Genomic DNA, 25,326 nt, shown 5'->3' with positions numbered 1-25,326 from the left:
CACTCTTTGACCCATCCTATTCAACTTCCAAAATATCCCTTACCTCTACTCCGACTCATGCCAACCCTATTTTGCTACTATAAATATCCAAATAATGCTTTTTAAACTCTTCCCTCCTCTATCCTATTCATTCAACTGACTGACTCACATGTGGACAACCCATACATGCCAACATTTTGGAAGAGGAAAGTGGGAGATTTAAAAATAAAAATCTGGGAGAATGTAGTTGTTTTAGGACTTCTATTGAGGGCAAAGCTTTAATCGGGTCTGTTGTCAGGTATGGGACTTGCAAGTGTGCTGCTGCAAGGTCGGATATCAGAAAAGCAAAAAAATATATTTTTTTTACCTTTCAGGACCACTGAGAAAGTACTATAGCAGGCAGTGAGAGCATGAAAAGAAATTATGCACTGGTCCGAGGGAGCAAGTCACTGGCAGAGCATGCTCCTGAGTCGCCCAAGACCAGTTCATGTCGGCAGAAGCCCATTGACGAATCTGGTTTTGCATGCAGGAATAGGGAGGCAGGAGACTAGCCTTGAAATCAGTAGTCTTCCATCTAAACCGGCCCCCACCCATGCGGCGCACCGGGGGATTGCCCGGTGCCCGCCATGGCCAGTCCGGGCCTGTCGAGAGAGTTGGCATGTGTGGCATTCCCATTAATAATTTAGATTTTGTAGAGTCGCCGCTCTAGTGGCTCACGCAATAAATGTATATTCTACCCCAATAAAGGCCTCTGTCATTATTAGAAAAGGCATCTTTACAGATTTCCCCGTACTAATCCACAACTTATCCGCCTTTGGGTTCCGGAGTAGTGAACCTCTCGCCAAAAAGCACTTCAACTTCTCGTCAGGGATAGTAAGCGCTATATAAATACAATTATAATACAAAGGCCAGTAAACAAGATGAAAAAAACAACAAAAGCTTGTATTATTCCACTTTGTAATGAAAGGTTAAAACGTCATGTATATGGAGAAATCACTTCAAACGTGTTTTTGAGTTCTTTAAGGTATTTATTTTAAACTGAGACCGATTTCCCAGATTGAAAAACAATACAGAGAATTGTGCACATTTATAGCCTGGCATAGCTTGTCTTTCCAGAATCTCAAAAGCGGAGAATAGGGCCAGTGTTTTCTCTGATAAAGGTGACAACCCTACAACTTGGAGGGGGTGGCCGTTGTCCTCCTTCGGTGTTGTTAGCCTGAGTGACCACATTCAAAGGACATCATTTTCAGAACGTATAAAGTCTGTTTTTGATCTGCAGCTGCCTATTGTATTTACCATTATAGCCGGCGATGTTGACATCCAAATAATAATTTAATTTGGAACAACTACTTTAAAGCGTTGTTTTAAACGCCGATGTTCAGGAGACACAAGAAGTGACCGTACGCTATTCATGTTACTGTCTAGTAGTTAAAGTGTACGGTCATTGTTCGTCGCTCAACATGTCTGAATTGTTTCCAGTTTCTGGAATACACCTCCCTATGCACACTCCGCCCCTCTACTTTTAATATCAACCAATCATAGCGGGGCAAGCCTCTTTCAAAGTGGCCGGGAGGCACAGTTAGGAAAAGCAAACGAAGAGCGACATCCTTGCTTCATACCTGGAAATGTAAGTTTGCATTTTGTATCGATTATCTGAACAGCTTGTTTCGGTGTACGAATAACTCACGGCAGAGGGCTGCGGAGAGGCCCGCGTAGGTTTAAAGACGGCAGAGAGTGTATAGAGCTCTGCTTGAGCCCAGCAGATGCCAGAGGGGTGTAGAGCTCGTCTCTAGTCTGCTTTGGGCCAAATATTGTTATTGGGAACTAGAGAACTTAACTTTTACATTTAGTAAACGGAGGCAAGGAGCATAATGTGGATGAAAACAAGACACTACCTAGTTCTATAACTGAGGAGAAAACTTTGATCAGCAATAACTACAGAGGTTCCACAAATAAAAAATTTTGGGAAAAAAAAGGCTTATAACATTTATTGTGAATCACGGCTGGCACTGACAGTACAAGGACATTAAACTAAGAAGGGAGCTATTTATTTGTTCTATTTAGTTGAGCCTGCTTCAGTTCATCTGTTGGCCAGTATCTAATGCGCTAGAATATATATATTAATTATTAACACACAAAACAAGCAGGATTTCAATCAGTGTATGATCATTCCTGCCAATAATGCATTATTGTATAACATCTTCAACAGTGTTAGGGCATCACTACTGGCAGTATATTGATCGACCTGGCGAGCCCCACAGGGACATCTATTGGCAGCCTGCGGTACTGCATCCCTCTGGCAAAACGGAACAGTTTTTTTTTCACCCCCTAGAAAGGAAGTCCCTTCCGCCGCTTCTGACTCGGAAGTTAAATCGACGTAAGTGGAACTGCACCATTGCTATGGGGGAGGGCACGCTTCATATCACCAGAAAGTTATCGAACAGCTGGTTGGTTCGATACCTTGCCCCGAGATTTTGGGTGATTTTATACCTCTGTGCGAGATCTGTAAGTAGCGTGTTAAGCTGAGGGCGCATTTAATAAACAGACCCGTATTCGTGGAAGCATTACAGGTTTAGGTCATACAAGAGACCCCTCTGGAAGCTCTGCAAGCACGGAAATGAAGTCATTTCTGTTCTGGTCTTACGACAATAGGCAAAGTAATACAAAAAACAAGCAACAGTTTTTAGTTGAACCCCCGAAAAACAATGCAATATGGATGCGAACGGGTGCAGTACCAGAGGCTGTCGCACGGTGTCCCGGCAGAGCCCTACAGGGACATCTAGTGACGACCGTGATTTCCCTATAAAAATCGTGGGGGTTTCAAAATGAAGTGATGAGCTGCAGTTTTGAATCCTGCAAGCACGAAACAGGAAAAGACAGGAAAATTTGGACCAGCGCAGATATTGACAGAGTACAGACCTGAAACTCGACACAGAACTGGCGCCTTTCCCTCCCTATTTAATGTATCAAAGATAACACACAAAAGAAAAATACTGCAAACTATAGGCTTTGACAGCTCTGGAAGGAATCGTGCCTATCAGATTCCATCTGTCAGCAGTGAAGGTGCAGGTACACAGCTCTACCCGTTGTTGATGCTTCCCAGCGTGGAGAAGGAAGGGAGTTTCATTTTTAAAAACTATTGATTTTTCATTGTGTACATATGTTATCTTTCCGACTCTGCCTGTTTTTATTTCATCTGTGGTTGCTAGGCTTGTATTTGTCAAATATTATCTGCTTTAATGTGTTATTTCCAATAATCGTCCCTCTGTTAAAATTAAAGGTGATTGTAAAGCAGGCTTTGGCTGATATGGTCTTTGGTGCATCCGGCAAAATTACACTAAGGAACATCTGGGTACTGAAGTAAAACATGCAGGGGTAGATTTACCAAGACTATGCAAAGTTACAAAAGTGGTGCAAAGAATCTACTTTGCAGAGCAAAAGGTATTTTGCAATGTAAAGGTGCCCTTTTCTCATGCAAATGGTGCTGCTCGCTGCTTTGCTTCCAAGGGGCTTTACGTGGACGTAACTTGGGCAGCCATTTCAAACACCTATAATTTTTGACAAAAAGTCCAATCTACCACGATTTCACATATTGAGCTTTGCCTCCTTGGAGCAGCCACTAACTTAGAGAAGTGTTTTTATTTATCTAAGATTTTTATATTTGTATGTATACTGCACTGTACTGCAGACATTTAATTTGTGTCTATGTATAGAATTTTAAACTGGAAACGTATTTATTGTATTTTTAGAATTTTATATAGCGCGTACTAGATCCGAACTATCGGGTATCAGAGCGCTTTACACGAGCAACACTTTCGTTACAGATGAACACATGATTTTTTTTTTGTTAGGCACAGGCAATTAAGTGATTTGCCCACAATCACAGGATGTTGAGCGTCGTTGCCAAGACTCGAACCCAGTTCACCGGGACCGAGTTCGACCGCTCTAGCCGCAAGGCTACATCCTCTCCCTGTATGCTTCTAGTACAAACCTAATCTAGACATCACATGCACACCCCTGTGCACCATGGTGCAAAGGTGGTCTGGGCACTGGTTCGAGGAATGACAGCAGCAGCATGCAATTAAATATGACTATGCGCTGCATTTTTCCCCTTGAGTGATGCTGTAACATTGGTTTCTGGTTTGCGCCAAAATTAATGTTTGTCTCTTAGTAAATCATTTTCACAGACAAAAGTAGTTTGGAATGTATACATGTGACACATTCACAAAACGGCATAAGTAGAATTGGAAAAAAATCCATGATACAAGAAAACAGAATCACATGCAAGGATGCAAATGTGGAATGTGAAGGAGTACAATAGCTGCAGAAAGTTGGGTCCATGGTGGCTCCGACAAGTAGCCTACATGTGAATACAAAGTCAATCAATCAATAAAACTTTATTTCGGTTTTGTTTGCAATCCATAAAAGTACACATACAGTAATAAAACGTTCATTGTACTCTAAAAAGCAAACCATATCAGGATACTGAAAGTACAAAATATAGAATTAATATTGCAGAAAAAGCAATACAAGATTTTACCTAGATATAATACACACAGGCTCATAATTTTTTTTTACTAGATAAAAACCCATTTCAAATCTAGGCATTTTCTGTACTTAACAATTGATTTTAAGAATTCAAGTACATGGAGAATACTGTCACTGTGTAAATGTTGTAAATGCATCATAGCTGGTCTGATCTGACAAAAATTAAGTTTTCTTAAAAGTGACACCAGATAGCGTTTGCCAGGGTAATCCTAAAATCTACATAAAAACATAAACTGCAATACAAGATTTTACCTAGATATAATACACACAGGCTCATAAAAAAAATTCACTAGATAAAAACCAATTTCAAATCCAGGCATTTTCTGTACTCAACAATTGATTTTAAGAATTCAAGTACATGGAGAATACTGTCACTGTGTAAATGTTGTAAATGCATCATAGCTGGTCTGATCTGACAAAAATTAAGTTTTCTTAAAAGTTACACCAGATAGCGTTTGCCGGGGGAATCATAAAATGTACATAAAAACATAAAATGCAGAATATCCTGCGGAGACTTTCCGTCGCAGCCGCAGGGAGCTGCAACATTACTAAAAATAGCAGTTCTTGGCCTAACAAGCAAGAGATAAAAAAGATTCAGCCTAAATCTAGTAAGTAAAAATTTTTCATGTGAGCTCAGAGTGCCCATTAAATAAGGCTCAATAGATGCAGTTGTTTTTAACATAGCATATTTTCTGACACTCGGCTTCTGAATCTCAATGGCTTCCCTCTGGATCTTCCTATCCATGAGGAAGGCCAGTTTTGATGCCTCCAGGTCCTTCTTAGTAATGCAGTCAGGGGTTTGAAACAGCTCACTACGCCCTAATCTGAGGAAGCTTGACTTCAGATAATGTAACCATGGTATAGCTAATGCATTATCCTGAGACAAACAGTCTTTCACAATTAAGTGCGTTAGAGGGATATCAGGTTTTAACCAAAGTTTTGACCAACAGGTCAGTGGGCGTAAGAAGAAAATATCACTGACATACTGGGTCCCTGGTTCTTCATGGACAGCTAAGTTGGACGTGCCTGAAGGGAAAACACAAAAGGCGTTTCAGAAATGAATTCTCAACAATCTGACGCTGCTCTCTCGCAACATACTCCCATATTTCACTGCCATATACCGCTGTGGCCACTGATTTGGCATTGTATAGTTGCAGCATAGCACCAGTAGGTTTTTTTCCCCAGCTTAGTAGCAACATTAAAAATAGATGCATTCACCCTAGCGAACTCCCCTTTCTTTTTAAGAACATGTGGGCCCCAATTTAATTTGTTGTCGAAGAGGACCCCGAGATAGGAGAACGTCTTGGATGTGGGGATTGTTGCATCACCTACTTTGAATAAAAAGTTCCTGCTGGGTTGTTGACCTACTTGCATGATAAATGATTTAGAGTTGTTAATCGTTAAATCCCTGTCTGTCATGAAGGACTTGAAAGCAGTTAAAAGAGCTTGGAGGCCTCTCTCCGTCCTAGATATGAGGACAGCATCGTCCGCATATAATAGGACCGGAATACCCCGGCGACCGACTCTGGGACAGTCAGCCGCTACCTCCTGAAGAACGCTATCCAGGTCATTAATATAAAAGTTAAACAGAAAAGGAGCCAAAATACATCCTTGTCGGACTCCTGTTCTAATATTAAAATTCTTTGTCACACTCAGATCTTGGGAAAATCTAACGTTCGCTCTGGTATTGCTGTGTGAATCTACTAAGAAGTCAACAATACCACCATCAACCCCCTTCGCCCTCGTGGACTGCCACAGCTTCCGTCTGTTCACTCAGTCAAAAGCTGAGGACAAATCCATAAAGGCGAGGTGGATGGTGCCCTTATGTGCCACCGTATATTTACTTAGTATTAAAAAAAGATTGAGGCATTGGGTTGTTGTTGAACGGCCACTGCAGAAACCATACTGGGAGATGGACATGATATTATTCTCCTCAACCCAGGTTGAAAGTCTCTGCAGCAGTATCCTTCCTATTACTTTCACCATAGAATCTATGAGTGAGATGGGTCTATAACAGTGTGCACTGCGTTTATCCCCTTTTTTAAAAACAGGAACAATTGTCGAGACCCCCCAAGACTTGGGACATCCGCTTTGAACTGCAGCATTAAAAACAGACTCCAGAATTGGGGCCCAAAAAGAAGGTTCAGACTTAAATAGATCAGGGGGGATCCCATCTGGGCCAGGTGCTTTCCCGGCTGTTAATCCTGAAATACCTTCAAGGATTTCACCCCTTTCAATTAAGATTTTGTTACCACTGCAGACAAATGCCAAGCTGGCAGTGTCTTCCAAAGGACAATCATACAAATGCTCTAAGTGGGCTTCCCAGTCCTACTTAGGTATGTGGCATTCAAGACCGACTCCGGTCTCCTGGACAAGAAATGGCTTCTTCATTATGCCCCAGAACTTAGAGCTATTCTTAAGGGTTTCAGGGTCCAATAGATCATTCTATGCCTCAACCCTTAAGATCTCCTTGCGTTTGGCTAACACTGTCTTATAATCTTTCCGACACGTTTTTACGTTAGCCTGCACTCTTGGTTTGGCAGCTAGAGCTACCCTTAGATTACTAGCTGCTTTTGAGCATTCGTGATCGAACCACTTGGGGCCCTCATTGGTCTGTTTTTTAGCTGGTACAGACAATAGCTCCATAACCTTGTCCGAGATCGTCTGGAATGCCCCAAGCACCTTCGTGTGCAGATGACCATTTCATCGGCACAAGACATTTTAATATCTTTGTAAAATAAATCAGGGGTAACTTTAGTCAATTTAAGTCTGCGCCTTCCATCAGTTGTGCATAATATACCCTGTCTGGGATTTGACTCCACATTTGCAGTCCATGGTCCTGACAAACACAAAGAGAGAGGATTGTGATCGCTAAATTCACTCTCCTCAATTAAAAAAGAATCTGCGAATGTCTGCATGGAGGATGAAATCAACACATAGTCAATGAATGTCCCCTTCCCATGGCCCTTAAAAGTGGGTACCCCGAATCTGATAGAGGGGTCCATCAGGGCCATGGTGGGTGTCATATCAAAGTCATTCAGCATATCATTAAGAAGCTCCCCCTCAACCGAGTGCTCAAAATGCAAACCATGGGTTCGAGAGCAATTTAGTTCAGAGATGCATTTAAATAGGGGGTCACCATAAGGATGTATATTAAAATCACCCATGACCATAAGGTTGTGCAGACTATAACTCATAGACATATTGATAAAAGCATTCAGAGCATATATGTGACTGTGACCCAAGCATGAAGTTACTGAGTTATAAAAATTTACCAGGCCAGCTATACAATTTTCTCCTTTTAAAATTAAACCAAGAATGCCCTGGTTGGAAGATGAAACTATACGTACTTTACAGGATAGCACCACAGAAATATAAATGACCATCCCCCCCCTTTGGTCTTCCCCTAATGGGGGCAGTTGCTGGGACAAAGTATGCCTTATATCCTTCGAGGAGATGGTTACATTCGACTGACCATGTTTCTTGTAAACAGATTATCAGGTACTGCCTAATATAGGTGATCCAACTAGGATCATCCATTTTAGCAGCTAGTCCTGCAATATTCCAGGAGACAACATTGTTAGAGTCCTCCTGCAGGATCTAACTTCCTTGGCTTCCAGGTCGTTCGGCCTCCCTCCTCCCTGGTCATCCGGTACCTTGAGTCTGTCACAGGCTTCCAGGCCAGACAGAAGTTCAAATCTGTTCTGGACTGGAAATCCATGCCCGTTCATACTTGGGTTGCTGGAGTTGCTCTGTTGCAACCTGGGGAGAGGACAGTCACCCTCGACTGATCTCCCATTCGCCAATTACCTCCCTGAATAGATCGAATCAAGCCCCTCCCGCATGAGGGCCTGTAAAAGAACCCAAGGGGTAATAGTTTGATCGCCGTACCAGTCATCTGTTGAAGGCATTAACCATTTAATAGTAGGCGACCTGCAATGGAGGAGTTATCGAAATTAACAATGATACAGTCCCCACTACCTGTTTTGTTTAATCTGCCTATCCAACTGACCCTGCGTACCATTATTATATTATTAGAAATGTTCATCCCACCTGAAGTGTTTTGATTAAGCCAAAATGTTGTTTTGTTCCACAATTGCTCGTAGCTCTCGGCCTCTCCTGAAGGGAGAACAGGAGCATGCCCCAATATGACCACATATGGGGTAGCTTCTGGAGGGAGATCAATAACTACGGGTCTTTGTACCACACTATGGGGCATATTACCAAGATGAAGCGATATTTATCGCTTAACACGGTTAGCGGCAATATTATTATTGCCGAGCTCCGCCAATTTTATTCGAGATAAACCTAGCTATTATCAAGGTTTATCTCAAAAGCGATAAAAATCGGCCGTAATGCATGAATATCGCTGAAAAGTCAGCGATATTCATGCATTACCGAGCTAATGCTCTTAGCCATGTTATCCACCCACCATTGGATAACATGGCTAAGAACTGCTCTGGGCAGGCGTTAGCTTTTGGAGATATTCGCGCGAATATTTCCAAAAGTACGCCTTTGTAGGTAATAGTAGATATCGATGTTAGTGACTGTTTACAGTCGCTAACATCTTGGCACGCCCACTTTGCATGTCATTTGCGATAAATATCGCTGACATACAAAGTGGGCCCCAAGATGATCGCTATCTCCTACTAGCTGTCGCTAACTGGTGTTAGCGACAGCTAGGTAATAGGGTGATAAAATTATCGCCGCTTTAGTGGGAAAAATTCCCACTAAAGCAGCGATAAGGCCCTTGGTAATATGCCCCTAGGTCCCTCCGCAAATCTTGGCTGAGAGTCAGGTGTAGGTGTTTTCCTCCTTAAACTCAGTGGATGTGGTGTGGGGGCGTTCCCTCTCATGCTTCCACTAGTGTTAGTGGCACCATCTATGGCTGGAGAACTTAGGCTATTTGGTGCTGGGTCAGTCATCTTGGTACTATTACCGGCTATCCTATTCTCCCTGCTAGGAGGGGATATATTTTCTGTGTTTGTGTGTGCTGTAACTATTGTTTTCAGACAATTCCCCATTGAAGACTCCAAAAGCAGAAGCCTAGACTCTACCCCACTTAGTTTCAACATAATGGGTTCCAGCAGCGTTTGCAACATGCCTTATAATTTCCCCCAAAATTATCCCCCACCATAATTACAGGTCGATATTCCTCCATTGCCCTGGGCATTAGTAGTTGTACTACTCTCAACTTTTCCCCCAGTGTCATGTATTTCTGCCATAGTCACTACCTTACAGCCTGTGGCTATGTGATTCTGTTTAGTTACCCTAACTTCTGTTGAGGTAATGGGTTTTTTCAGACAATTAGTAACTGGCTTTTATTTCAATCCTCTAGCCCGTATTCTAGACTATCGCTTAGTGAGGTAATATCGCCCTCTATCTGAGCAACCGTTGTTTGGCCAGGAGGGGGAGTGGTTTGCGTCATGTTAATCATTGGGGCTGGAGTAGTTGTTAGTCTACCAAAAAAGGGGTCCCTAGAAAGCCTACGTTCTGCCAAAATAATTTCCTTGTTGACGGCTGACTCAGCCCTGGTCAGATAAGCATCTAAGGTCCCGACCATTCCTGTAGCACCCGTATCTTTCCGTGGTGCCATTACAAAATGTAAATTAATTTAGGGAATCCTATTAAAAACTGAGATTTGGCCTAAAACAAGAAAGTAAACTCAGGAGATGGTCTCAATATTGCTGGCACCATCTATTTAGCTCAACGCACTTTCTACTTCACAAATGTATCCTGAACACAATGAAATTATTACAGCTAAAAGAAATAAAGTATTGTCTCTATAAACGTTTAAGCAGTATAAAACTATTCACTTAATGCCGAGTAACTGCAGTTTTAACTTGTTCCAAGAAATATCATCGAATCAATACTATGCAGTTACTCACAAAGTTTATGGCACAGTTTTTAGGGGGGTGGCCCTGCCCGGCCTCTTCTGGCCCCTGATGGCCACAGACGGTCCCGCCCTTGTCCCGGGCTTCTCCCAGGCGCCGTCCCCGCGCGTCCCGCGTTGCGTGAGGCAGGAGCGCTCTTCTGGTGCCGGTCGTCGCAGTTGCGGCGTCACTGTCCTGCACCTCGCAGGGGCTTCTGGGAGCTGTAGTAGGAGCTGTTCCCCTCACGGCGTCAGTGAGCCTCCCTAGCCTGCCTCACTGTCCGGTCGCTCCCCCCAACACAGCCAACCAGCACAGGATGAGCCGTTTCCCTCACGGCAGGCGAGGCAAGCAAGAGCCCCAGGTAAGCGCGTCCCGCGTTGCGTGGGGCGGGAGTGCTTTTCTGGTGCCGGTCGTCGCAGTTGCGGTGTCACTGTCCTGCGCCTCGCAGGGGCTTCTGGGAGCTGTAGTAGGAGCCGTTCGACCTCACGGCATCAGTGAGCCTCGCTAGGCTGCCTCACTGTCCGGTCGCTCCCCCCAACACAGCCAACCAGCACAGGATGAGCCGTTTCCCTCACGACAGGCAGGGCAAGCAAGAGCCCCAGGTAAGCACGTAATACAAAGTCATTTGTCTGTTTTGCAATTAGATGTTTCAGGGGCTCTCTCTTGATGTACGTTATTACCATAACTTTACCTTTCATTGACAAAATTAAGAACATTCATCAGGATTTCCCCCCTCCTCCCCCCCTCATACAAGACATTGTTATAACTACTCCCTCTTTGAATAACTTTGCTACAGTTTCCCTGGCACAAACGCAAAAGGCCATTTTGACCTGTAGATCGGGAGCCCCCACGGATTCCTGTCCCCCGATTATCTTACAGCACCTCATCGAGGTTGTTACCCCATCAATCAATGCCATCATTAATTAATCTCTTAATTCTGGCACTGTCCCTGTTGAATGGAAAAAGGCCACAGTCAAGCCCCTCATGAAGAAACCAAATAAATCCCCAACTGACCTATCCAACATGCGCCCAATCTCCCTTCTTCCAGCACTCGGCAAAATCACTGAGCAATTAGTTCACGAAGAACTAAACATTTTTGTGGAAAGCAAATGCATTCTGCATCCACAGCAATTTGGCTTCCGCCCGGGCCACTCCACAGAAACTGCGCTCATCGAATTGTCGGATACCATCAAGTTCTTGCAGGATGAGGGCAGACAAGCTGTTCTCATCCTGCTCGACTTAACCGCGGCCTTCGACACCATCTCGCACGCCATTCTCATTAACAGAATGCGTGAGATTGGTGTCGCGGGTTCCGCTCTGGCCTGGATTATCTCATTTCTATCAAATCGATCACAAACTGTCTCCTTAGGCCCCTTTCTTTCTGGCGAAAGATTCACCACCTCAGGTGTGCCCCAGGGATCAATACTGAGCCCTCTCTTCTTCAATATATATATGGCTCCCCTCCTTACTCTGATTGAATCCCATGGGATTCTCGTGACTTCCTATGCTGACGACACCCAGCTTGTCGTCACTATTGACAAAAGACACCCTGACGCTGCCCTTAGATTTCAAAATTGCCTCTCCCAAGTTTTCTCCTGGCTTAATTTTAATCATCTTAAATGTAACAGTGCCAAAACTGAAATAATACCCTTAGGCAAAGGCATCCTCTTTTCCCCTAAAGATTGGTGGCCTCCTAACTCCGAAGCACCCCCGAGTGCGGTCACCTCAGCCCGCAATCTTGGAGTCCAATTCGACTCATCCCTTAGCTTCGATGAGCATGTGCGCATTACTGCGGGGCGCTGTTTTAGCCTGATTAGGCAGTTAAGGAAATTTTTTGACTTTCTGCCCATCTCCGCCAGGAAATCAGTCGCGGTGGCTCTTATTCTCTCCCGGCTGGATTATTGTAATGGTCTCCTAGCTGGCATAAAGAAATCTTCCCTAAAGAAATTGCAAAGTGTGCAACACGCAGCGGCCAGGCTTGTTCTGAAACTCCCCCGCAGGTCTTCGGCCTCTGCAGCTCTCAACACTCTCCATTGGCTGCCCCTCCATAAGAGAATTCTCTTTAAGCTCCTTGTCACAGTGTTCAAATCTACCAGGAACACCGGCCCATCTTACCTGACCAAACGCTTCCTGCGCTACACTCCCACTCGTTGTCTGAGGTCCTCAGGAGCGAATTTAATTTCTGTACCCAAAATTAAACTAAAAACTAAAGGTGGGAAAACTTTTGCTTTTTTGGCTGCCAAGGCATGGAATCGTCTCCCCCCCAACCTTAGGCATGCCCCCTCAGAAAGCGTCTTTAGGAAACTCCTGAAGACCTGGATCTTCTCTCAGCCTGACTCATCGGTCCTCGCAGCTATCTGATCCTTGCTCTCCTTTGCTGGTTCTCTGTATGCTCAGCGCCAAGATGCTCCTTCCGGAGCGATAGTCGCGCTATACAAATTCCAATAAATATCAAAATATCAAATACCTTATTGTTGGACTCAATCGAGCAAGACCACTGACTCATTGTCAGTGAAATTGCTCTCCCACCCTCGCAGCTCCACTATTAAGTGAGGTGCCCCTGACCCTGCACTCTTGAGTGTTGGTGATCGAGGCCCTCCTCCACCCGCAGGTTTCCCTGCGCCTCATCCCTGGTGGTCCAGTGGACCTCTGTCTCCTTTCTTCCTTTCTGCTCTTTTCTGCATCTCTGCTCTTTTGTGCCTTATTTCTGCTTATTTTCCCTTTTTTCTTTATCCCTTCTCTCCTCCCTTTACCTTTCCCCGCCGCTGCTGCCCCCGCGGCCCCTCCCCCCCCAGCACGACCGGCCCAATCCAGCTCCCCTCCCCGCTCCCGCCTCCCAGCTGTCCAGCCCTCCCCGACCCCTACTTAATGGCGGCTACTGCGGGGACAGGCGAGCAAGACCACTGACTCATTGTCAGTGAAATTGCTCTCCCACCCTCGCAGCTCCACCATTAAGTGAGGTGCCCCTGCACTCTTGAGTGTTGGTGATCGAGGCCCTCCTCCACCCGCAGGTTTCCCTGCGCCTCATCCCTGGTGGTCCAGTGGACCTCTGTCTCCTTTCTTTCTTTCTGCTCCTTCACTCGTTTTTCTCCCCTTTCTATCTTTCACCTTTCTGCACCTCTGCTCTTTTGCGCCTTATTTCTGCCCATTTCCCTTTCTCTCCCTCTGCTCCTTCACTCGTTTTTACTCGTTTTTTCTCCTTTCTATCCTTCACCTTTCTGCACCTCTGCTCTTTTGTGCCTTATTTCTGCCCATTTTCCCTTTCTCTCCCTCTGCTCCTTCACTCGTTTTCACTCGTTTTTTACCCTTTCTATCTTTCACCTTTCTGCACCTCTGCTCTTTTGTGCCTTATTTCTGCCCATTTTTCCCTTTCTCTCCCTCTGCTCCTTCACTCGTTTTCACTCGTTTTTTTTACCCTTTCTATCTTTCACCTTTCTGCTCTTTTCTGCATCTCTGCTCTTTTGTGCCTTATTTCTGCTTATTTTCCCTTTTTTCTTTATCCCTTCTCTCCTCCCTTTACCTTTCCCCGCCGCTGCGGCCCCTCCCCCCCCCCAGCACGACCGGCCCAATCCAGCTCCCCTCCCCGCTCCCGCCTCCTAGCTGTCCAGCCCTCCCCGACCCCTACTTAATGGCGGCCACTGCGGGGACAGGCGAGCAAGACCACTGACTCATTGTCAGTGAAATTGCTCTCCCACCCTCGCAGCTCCACCATTAAGTGAGGTGCCCCTGCCCCTGCACTCTTGAGTGTTGGTGATCGAGGCCCTCCTCCACCCGCAGGTTTCCCTGCGCCTCATCCCTGGTGGTCCAGTGGACCTCTGTCTCCTTTCTTTCTTTCTGCTCCTTCACTCGTTTTTCTCCCCTTTCTATCTTTCACCTTTCTGCACCTCTGCTCTTTTGCGCCTTATTTCTGCCCATTTCCCTTTCTCTCCCTCTGCTCCTTCACTCGTTTTTTCTCCTTTCTATCCTTCACCTTTCTGCACCTCTGCTCTTTTGTGCCTTATTTCTGCCCATTTTCCCTTTCTCTCCCTCTGCTCCTTCACTCGTTTTCACTCGTTTTTTACCCTTTCTATCTTTCACCTTTCTGCACCTCTGCTCTTTTGTGCCTTATTTCTGCCCATTTTTCCCTTTCTCTCCCTCTGCTCCTTCACTCGTTTTCACTCGTTTTTTTTACCCTTTCTATCTTTCACCTTTCTGCTCTTTTCTGCATCTCTGCTCTTTTGTGCCTTATTTCTGCTTATTTTCCCTTTTTTCTTTATCCCTTCTCTCCTCCCTTTACCTTTCCCCGCCGCTGCGGCCCCTCCCCCCCCCAGCACGACCGGCCCAATCCAGCTCCCCTCCCCGCTCCCGCCTCCCAGCTGTCCAGCCCTCCCCGACCCCTACTTAATGGCGGCCACTGCAGAGCGGCCGCGGGCTGCGGGCGCGCCGCTGGTGCACCGAAGGCGCGTCAAAGGCAAGCACGTCTGCGCCCGTCTGCGACCCGTCCGCGACCAGCACCAGGAACCCTGGACCTCCGCCCCGCCAACGCTACGACCCAGCAGCACTCCACGCACTCAACCCAGGCTGCAACAACAACTGCAAGCTAGCATCACCAGCCGACACCCATGGACCCTTCAGCTGTCACCGCTGCCGGCACACCTGCAGCACCGCCAAGAACACGGATCCAGCACAACCCGCCCACAAGAACACAACCAAACCGAAGACCCTGCAATGCATCCTCCTCAACGTCCGATCCCTCCACAAACACGCCACAGAAATCTGGGACCTCCTCGACAGCACAACCCCAGACGTAGCATTCTTCACCGAAACCTGGACCAACACCACCTCGGGACCGGACATCGCCATCGCCATCCCCCAAGGATACAAGATCTCCAGGAAGGACCGCCCCATCCACCCAGGAGGAGGAATCGCCATCGTCCACAAATCCAGCCTCCGCCTGAGCACACTCCCTCACGAGTCCACAGAACTGATGGAACACCTTCACTTCAAGATACTGGCCAGCCCCACCGCAGCCCTCCGAGGAACCCTCATCTACCGACCTCCTGGACCCCGCAGACCCTTCGCCAACTCCATCACGGACATTATCTCCCCGCAGGCCATCGCATCCACCAACTACACCCTGCTGGGAGACCTCAACTTCCACCTCGACAATCAACTGGACACCAACACCACATCCCTCCTGGACAACCTCCACAACATTGGACTCCGCCAGATCGTGACCGAGCCCACGCACTCAGCAGGACACACCCTCGACCCCCTCTTCACTACAGGAAACTCCATCACCTTCAGCCACACCACCGAACTCCCATGGACCGACCATCGTTGCGTCCACTTCACCTTCAGAACACCCACCATCCACAGACACCAGCACCTGCTTCCACAAAGAAACTGGACCAAAATCACCGATGACCAGCTCACCTCCTCACTCAACAACTCCACCCCAACCATCGCGGAAAACGACGACCCCAACACCGCAGCCCGAACCCTGCATAGATGGATCTCGGACAGCACCAACACCATAGCCCCCCTCAAGAAAAACAACAATACCCGTGCCAAGAAAGCCAGATGGTTTACCACCGAACTTCGAGAGTCCAGGCGCACATGCCGCCGCCTCGAAAAGGCCTGGAGAAACACCAAATCCACAGAAGCCCACAACAACTTCAGAGCCGCCACCAACGCCCACCATCAACTCATCAGAGAAACGAGGAAAAAAGCGATTGAAGACAGAATCTCCACCCACGCACACAACAGCAAGGAACTCTTCAGCATCATCAAGGAGTTCGCCCAACCCACCAGCGAGTCTACCGACATCCCTCCCTCACAAGACCTCTGCGACAAACTCAGCATCTTTTTCCACCACAAAATCAAGAGCATCTACGACAACTTCGACGAAGACAACCAACACACTGAACCCTCACCAACCACCCCCGACATCCGTAAACCAGCGATTGATGACTGGACAGCCCTCACCACCGAAGACACACTGAAGACAATGAAGTCAATCCACTCAGGGGCCCCCACGGACCCCTGCCCCCACCACATCTTCAACAGAGCCGCCAACACCATCGCACCCATGCTCCGCCAAACCATCAACCGCTCCCTGGCGACCGCCTCATTCCCCGACGACTGGAAACACGCCGAGGTCAACCCCCTCCTAAAGAAACCCTCAGCGGACCCCACCGACCTCAAAAACTACAGACCCATCTCCCTGCTCCCGTTCCCAGCGAAAGTCATTGAGAAAGCCATCAGCAGCCAACTCGCCACATTCATTGAAGAACACAACATCCTCGACTCCTCCCAATCCGGCTTCAGAAAAACCCACAGTACGGAAACCGCCCTCCTCGCTGCAACAGACGACATCCGCACCTTACTGGACAAAGGAGAAACAGTAGCCCTCATCCTCCTCGACCTATCAGCGGCGTTCGACACAGTCTCCCACCGCACCCTAATACGCAGACTCTACGATGCAGGAATCCAGGACAAGGCCCTCGACTGGATCTGCTCCTTCCTCTCCAGCAGGACGCAGCGGGTCAGACTCCCCCCTTTCCTCTCGGATCCCACACCTATCACCTGCAGAGTCCCCCAGGGCTCCTCCCTCAGCCCGACGCTCTTCAACGTCTACATGGCTCCACTTGCCCCCATCGTCAGAACCTACGGACTCAACATTGTGTCATATGCAGACGACACCCAGCTCATCCTCTCCCTATCCAACGAGCCCAACACCGCCAGACGCAACTTTCGAGAAGGCATGGAAGCCGTCGCCAAATGGATGAAAAACAGCTGCCTACAACTAAACACCAACAAAACAGAAGTACTCATCATGTGCCCAAACCCCGACGCCTGGAGTGACACCTGGTGGCCCACCGCCCTCGGAAACCCGCCAACCCCCACAGACCACGCACGCAACCTGGGAATCATCCTGGACTCCGAGCTCAAAATGGACCGCCAGATCAACTCTGTCTCATCTTCCTGCTTCCACACCCTCCGCCTCCTTCGTAAGACCTTCAAATGGATCCCCCTCGAACACCGAAAGACAGTCACTCACGCCCTGGTCACCAGCAGACTCGACTACGGCAACGCACTCTACGCCGGAATAAACAAAAACCTCATCCGCAAGCTACAGAACATCCAGAACGCCGCCGCAAGACTGGTCCTCAACCTGCCAAAACACTGCCACATCTCCCAGCACCTGCGCACACTCCACTGGCTCCCCGTCGAGGCGAGAATCACCTTCAAGATGCTCACCCACGCACACAAGGCCCTCCACGGCACCGGACCAGCATACCTGAACAGCCGACTCAAATTCCACGCACCCCAAAGGACCCTACGATCAGCCCAGCTTTCCTACGCTGTGGTCCCCCGCACCAGAAAGACCAGATCGGGAGGCCGCTCCTTCTCCTTCCTCGCGGCCAAAGCATGGAACGCCCTTCCGCTCCACCTCAGACAGACAACATCGCTCCCCATCTTCGCAAGAAACCTCAAAACCTGGCTCTTCGACAGACCCCCTCCTTGATGGAATGGAACCTGCACCCCCCAACTCCCCCCCCCCCCCCACCCCTAGCGCCTTGAGACCCTTACGGGTGAGTAGTCGCGCTTTAACAAACTCCTGATTGATTGATTGAATCGCAAAGCTGTACCAACTTTTGCTACAGAATTTTGAGTTTTAAAAGGAGTCTTTAAGGATCAGTGATATGACTGCTTGATTTTTTTATCTTCTGGTACAGTAAATTCTAGGGGACAATTAGCAATGCTGCCTTGGTTTGAGGCAGAGTTAAAACTGCGTGCATTTTTCATGCTAGGTTCCTGAAGCCCTGCATGAAGATAGCACGTTACCCCCCTTAAATGGCCACGTTCACATCTCAAAAGGCTAACGGATGTGTTCGAAGGACCCTGACTTGATGTCAGGAAAGCCAAAACTAGAGGTGCAGGTACAAATCAGGAGTTACTTTGCAGCTCCTCCTGGGCCTAGATGTCTGATTTAATTTTGACAGTTCAGCATCAGTGACTACACTGTGGGAGGCTAGGGTCGGAAACAAGTCAACACAAACCTCCAGTCTTTCTCACTGAAGGGAAATAACTCTACCCTTGTAGTTGCCTACAAAGTGGTGTGCAAATTACCACAAACCTTGGTGTGAATAATTGTCTTTTATTGGTCTTAACCTACAGGTTTAAGCTTGGATTCTCTTGACCTTGATAGGTAATTTCCTTAGCTGGATTTATAAGTAGCTGAACTGATAGTTTAAAAAAAATATATCTTTATTTATCATTTTCCAAATAATCAAACATCAGCTGAACTGATAGTTAATTAGTATAAGCCTCCGCCAGCTTGCAGCCTGTGCTCAGCTATGAATAGGTTTTAAACGTCTTCATGAGCAAACAGTAGGCTGACCTGAATGGCAGAGATGATTCCTCTGAACCTCACAGAAAATCAATGTAAAGTCCTGCTTGACAGGTTTGATGAGTCACCTGTTACACCTGGGGCACTCTTGAAAGGGAGAGAACAGGATGTCAAGACAATTCTTGTGGATCACCTGTCTGATTGCAGAAGCACCATGCTTTTGTCCTGCTAGATGTCTGTCTCTGGGTTTTTGGTGTGGGTACAGTGCCTCCTTCAAACTGGATTTTAATGTTAGATGTGGGAAGACACTAGAATTATCATAGTATACTCCACACACAAACACTCCCAGCTTTCACTGCCCAAGTTGAGTGTTATCCAAGCCTTTAACTATCTTGCTTTTGCCCTGACACACTGCATTGTGGACCTCTGTGCAGTATGGTAATCAGGAAATACTGCATAAGTAGGGAGATCAGCTCATGGGAACTTTTACCCCATTGGTTAGGAATGGGCAAGGAATTACCCCATTCACTAGCTCCTGTCCGGCATAAATGTGGCCTCTCTGGGCTCCCATTTCAGAACCCTTTCTGGACCTGCAAAATATCAATAGAGGACTGGACCTTCTGTCTGGGAGGACATCGGAAGGACTGGATCTGCTCCCTCTTGTATCAAGGAAAAAGAAGTGAACTTCAAGTGGAACATCAAACTGCAAGAGGCCTTTTCTTGGACGTACCCAGCTGACCTGTGCCAACATTACCTGGCATTGACCCTGCTGTTTACCTCTGTCTGATACCTTGTGAGTCTCTAAGTGCCACCCCTGAGATTCTGGGCGGCTTTGCAAGTGTACTCCTGTGGTTGATAGTCATTTAAAAGACGAACCGCCTCATTGATGAGGAATTGGCGCAGGGGAGTGCCACAAGCCTTCTTGCTGCGCTACCCTAATGTGAAAGGGCAGGAATGCACCGTATTTATGAAATACGGTGCATTCCTGTCCTTTCCCCATGCGCTGGCACACAATTTGCTGCCTTGCCCCTACGTAGGCACCTTTGCACCATGGTGCAAGGGTCCTTTGTTGCAGGCACAATTGTTTTTATGCAGGAAGGTGCACCTTCCGGCACAAAACAAATCCAAAGAGGCATTTTCCTTGTTCTATGTATGCTGCAGAATGCAGACGTCATGGAAAGAGGACTAATGAGGAGAAATTAAAACATTTCTCCTCGTTATGCCTGCTCAGGGGAGGCTTTTGGTTTTGGTGTGGCCCCAGGATTAAGTGATTTTGTAAATCTGATGCAGCATCAAAATCCATGGGTGTAATCCATGGGTGTTGCGTGAGAACACCCACCACAATGACCATGGAGTGCCTCCGAGACGCAAACTAAGGCTAGCACTGCTTTGCCTTATTTAATATCTTTGAGACCATGCAAAAGAGCGCAGAGTGGCTTTGCGTTGCCTCGTAGATATGATTGTGAGGCCTGCACCCCAGAGCATAAAAAAAGTGACGCTTCTGGCAGCGCAGGCCTCTTGTAAATAAGCCCCTAAGTCAGGAGGTAAAATTCTTAACCAGGATGAATCTGGTTGGTGTACCTGACTCGTGCTCCATTGCGCTCAGCCTCAAATGATGCCTGGATCCCTGTTTACTGCAAATTTAAACTATCATTCGTGCTTTGTGCTTTTTGGTGTTAATTTCACTTCTAAGGAGATGCCTCCTTTTGTATGGTCACCCCTAAGTTTTTCTACTGATACTGCAGGTTTTTTTTACTTTGAGGGGCATATTTTCATGCCCTTTGCTCCACAGCTGCGTCACTTTTTGGGATGCACTGAGGTGCTGAGTGGTGCTCCATATTTACAAAGACTCGTAAAGTCACCCTGTGTGGCTTTTCATGTCCTTGTAAATATGGCCTCTTTTCACACAGCGCTTTGCGTGAAAAGGGCGTTCCGTGGTTGTTGCTGTGGGTGTTCCCATGCAACACCCATGGATTCTGCCTCATTCCCAGATTTACAATGTTTCATTATCCTGGGAATACTTCAGAATCCTACACCTCCCTAGGAGAGGCGTATGGAGGTCCTAATTGTTACCTCCTTCTATGCATGTTGCATTCTGCAGCAGACATATAAAGAGGAAAACACCTCTTGTGATTGGTTTTATGCAGGAAGGTGTCCCTTGCTGCACGCAAACAATCATCCCCAGCAACGCAGGCACCATTGCACCATGGTGCAAGGGTGCCTGCGTTGGCGCATGGCAGCCTATTATGCGTCAGCGCAGGTGAGGGCTCAGGGATACATCATATTGTTGTAAACATGATGTATCCTTTTGCTCCGAAAGTAACGCAGCGTGGCACAGCCAAATGGCTTGCAGCATCGCGCTGCGTTTCTTCGTTGTAAATATTACCCTGAGAGTGCACTGAATCCTGCAAACCAGATCTCAGTGCCAGTGCTGTGAGCCTAAAATGTATGTCGAATTGGATATACCCAATTGGAAATAGCTAACTTACCTCTAAATCCCTCCCCCAGTCCACCACTGCAGACTGGTAGAGCAGTTGTGCACTGTTAGCCTGACTTTGCCATTTTTAGAAATAGGAAAGTCACCACTTCCCCTGGACATGTTATGTTAATGTTAATGTTAACTACATTTGTAAAGCGCAGCCGAAGGTGTCCTGGCGCTGAGGTGAGGTCCTACCCGTGGATTGCAAAAGTGAATGTTGCTGGTTAGTTGTTAAAGAGCCAGGGGGCATATTACCAAGCTTAAGCGAAAAATATCGCTAAGCTTGGTTAGCGGCTATATTTATATCGCCGTGCTTCGCCTATTTTTATCGCTTAGGAGCCTTGCTATTGTCAAGGTTTATCTCCTAAACGATAAAAATCGGCCGAAATGCATGAATATCGCTGAAATGTCAGCGATATTCATGTTATGTTAATGTTATGTTAATTTCGATTTATATAGCGCCAAATCACCGACAGGTCTCTTAGCGCTTGCTTTGGGAACCCGTCCTGGCTTTCCCTGCGAGATTACCCCTACTGGGCATCCCCAAGGTGAAGACCAGGCATCCCGCCGCGGGGGGTCCGTAGTGGAGATTAAGCAAGCTATTGCCCAGAGCTGCAGAGTGTGTACCCATGATTCGAGTAGGCACCGAGGCGAGAATTAACGAGTCCGTGGACATTTGGGCTCAAGACCCTGCCGCGTCGGGAATTGAACCCTGGTCCCGGGTCTGACCTCTGCATCAGGGTCTGCCTCCTCTAACCAGTGAGCCACACTTCTCCACTTCATGCATTACCGAGCAAATGCTCTTAGCCATGTTATCCACCTACCATTGGATAACATGGCTAAGAACTGCTCTGGGCAAGCGTTAGCTTTTGGAGATAATCGCGCTTAGCGCGATTATTTCCAAAAGTTGATAATAGGAGTTAGCGACTGGAAACAGTCGCTAACATCTTGGCACGCCCACTTTGCATGTCATTAGCGATATATATCGCTGACATGCAAAGTGGGCCCCCAGAAGCTCGCTATCTCCTACTAGCTGTCGCTAACTGGTGTTAGCGACAGCTAGGTAATAGGGCGATTAAATTATCGCCGCTTTAGCGGGAAAAATTCCCGCTAAAGCAGCGATAAGGCCCTTGGTAATATGCCCCCAGGTTTTTAGGGCCTTCCTGAAGGCCAGCAGATTAGTCATGCTTCTTAGATGTAGAGGAAGCGAGGTCCAAGCCTTGGCTGCATTGGTAGTGAAACTTCTACCCCCCCCGCCCCCGTTAAGCTTTTTTATTCGTGGTGTTACAAGTTTGGCATCTGATGTTCTTTTGGTATATGCCTTAGATATTCTGGCACAGATCCCTGCAGGGCCTTGAACACCAGGCAAAGGGCCTTAAATTGGGTGCGCTTTTTGACTGGTGTGTAAGTCACCCATCTGACAGGCCTACCGAGCCTTAAAGGCAGGGTGTGACATAGACACAGGCAGAACACATAGTTTACCTTTCCTGACAGTAAAACCCGCAAAACTATTGTTTTTACGGTGGAAAGACTTGGTCACCCAAATGGCGAGTACAGGGTTACATGCTGACCCCTCAGCTGTACCAACTCCTGAATGGTGTGACCAATGTGGGCACTCCAAGGTATCAAAAACCTCAGTACATTAAGCCTGACTTGTATCTAAAGTCAAAATCAATGTAACTTGTTGCAATGTGCAGCTTTAGCAAAGCTGAAAATTAGTTTCCTTTAAAACTTCTGTTCCTTTCCAGGCACATATGGAGCCTGCCCCACGAGATAGCTTTCTGCTATCTTGGAGAGACGTGCCAACCTCTCTCAGAAGGAGATCCATGAGAGAGAACAGGCCAGGGAAGTGTCACCTCCCTCCTATAGGAAGCCACTTAACTATTAGCCCCTAAAGGCAGGCTTCAAAAGTGAAGCTCCCTTTGAAGTGCAGATGTGGGATACCAGGGGATGGGCTGCCCCATTGTTGAGGTAGGCAGGCTAGCATAGGGAGCAGAGAGGGGAAATCATTTGCCAAACTGGTTTCCCTAGGGGTGTGTGTCCTTGGGGTAGTCACACCCCGGCGGTGGGTTTGGGAGGTCTGCACATCAGGAGAGGGGTCTCGCCATCTTGCTAGTGGGCAGAGTGGTGCATTGGGGGATAGCCAGATATCAAGCTCAGCAGTAAGTGGTCACCAGGAGTGGGGAGACCTGGTAGCCCATTAACTACCAACCACATCCTGCTCTGAGGGCACTTTCTAAGCTTAAAGAGGGCACCCCTGGCAACAAGACCTCAGATCTCTACCAAGTTGGAAGAAGGACTGAAGGATGTGTGCCCTGCTGCACCGAGGGACCAACAGAGAGAGACTGCACTGCTGAAGACTGCACCTGGTGGCTAACGAAAAGAGGGAATGTTCCTGCCTTGTCCTGCTCAAAGAAGGAGTTTATATCCAGAGCCATGTTAAGCCAAGATATGCCAAGGCTCTGCCAACTTGCCTCCTTTTTACAGCACGGGGACCCAACAGCTGAAGAATCCTGCTGGGGTAAGTTGGTAGCCCAAAGTCTTCAAACCGCTACCACCGCCGCCTTGCCGCACCAAGTACCGAGAGCTGCAGCACAGAGATGTATCCAAGTTTGCTGAACCTGAGCGTGTTTTTGCAGAGCTTATGGGACCCTCAGAAGGAGAGTTATCGTCTCAGGAAGGATTGACCTGTGAGTGTGACAATGGGCGACTGGTAGTCCAGTTGTGAATGGTCATTGCCCGAACTCTAGAGAACTTTGTGAGACTTTTACCCTCCAAATATGACCCCTTCTCCTTCTTCGTGGCTCTCCAACAGTAAGTTATGAGGGATGAGATACACAGGCACTCTGCAGAGTTGGTGGGGGGGGTAGCCAGATTTAAGTCCACAATGCAGGGAGGGGGGAGGGGAACTAGTTTTTCTGGTTGGGTTACGAGAGTTTCTAGATGCACAAAATCGTTTGTAGTAGTGGCAATGCATGGTACATGTCTCAAGAAATTAACAGCAGCAGAACAGGATGTCGAGCGAAAGGCCCTGAAGGTAAAAGTAAAGCGACCTCCCGAAAGGGTGCCCTTAGAAACAGTCTCTCAAGAGGCTTGGGCAGATACACAATACCATGATCTGAGCTAAACCTGCTTGTAACTTCAAAATTCTATCCCTGAATGTCAGCGGCCTAGGAGATGAAATGAAAAGAGGGGTGGTATTGCAATATCTGAAACGTCAAGTACCTGACGTAGTAATGCTACAAAAAACAAATACAGGGGGACTCTTACTGTGTGCTCAATAGATGGAGCTATCAATTAACGGCCCATTCAGGCTACACCAGGGGCTCAAGAGGAGTTGGTATATCCTGCTACGCAAATAATTTCCATTTAAGATACGAAAAGTCACACGCGATTCACTGGGTGCTCTGTAACACTGTAGGGACACTGGGAGGGTCGACTTACACATTGGGGGATATTTTCAAGAACGTGTGATAATTACCGCAAATTTAGCTTAACGTGACTCTTCACATTGCAGTCTATCGCGGTAAAATATTGCTGTGTTAACTTTGTAGTCTCAACACGGCGGTACCATGCGATAGGCGCACGATAATGCGTCAAATGTCCGCAATAAACTCAACACGACACCGCAAAAATGCGAAACACCAAAGCAAAAACAGTTGCGATGAGGCCAATCACGATACAAAAATCAGCGAAAACAAGCGACAGGGCCTGCAATCCACACACGTCAGGCGGAAAAATCACTGTAAAAGTAGAAAAAAAACCATACAAACAAAAGCCAAACAACAGCGAAGCACAATGGATGTTGCCGAAGAAAGTACAGAGAACAACCTTAACCCCACAAGCCCCCCGGAGGACCCAGCCTGGGACCTCTGGGTCAGGAAAGGGCAAGGACAAGAAGAGTAGGAAGAAGCGGTTCAGTCCGCCAGGAAAACAAGATCCTGATAACGGAGGTGGTAAAACACCATCAACTGCTGTTCGTCACCTCCACTGTGTCATTGGCAACAAAACATGGAATATGGCAGTCCATCGTGGACAAGGTGAATGAAGTCGGAGTGCTGAAGAGGGCAATGGAAGACGTCAAGAGGCGCTGGAATGATATGAAGTGCAAA

General features: G+C 47.3%; 1 protein-coding gene across 1 annotated transcript in view; it reads left to right on the top strand.

Annotated features, from left to right (window-relative positions):
* The first annotated feature begins 1,561 nt into the window (after positions 1-1,561).
* LOC144761369 (uncharacterized) overlaps positions 1,562-25,326 on the top strand; it is a 510,161-nt gene continuing 486,396 nt past the window's right edge. The window contains exon 1 of the transcript XR_013595688.1: positions 1,562-1,606. The gene's annotated coding sequence lies outside the window, so the exon portion shown is untranslated. The remainder of the gene's footprint in view (positions 1,607-25,326) is intronic.

This window comes from Lissotriton helveticus, chromosome 6 (genome assembly GCF_964261635.1).
Source record: "Lissotriton helveticus chromosome 6, aLisHel1.1, whole genome shotgun sequence".
Classification (NCBI taxonomy): Eukaryota; Metazoa; Chordata; class Amphibia; order Caudata; family Salamandridae; genus Lissotriton; species Lissotriton helveticus.
Note: the sequence above shows the minus strand (reverse complement) of the source record. Positions and strands in the feature narration are given on the sequence as shown.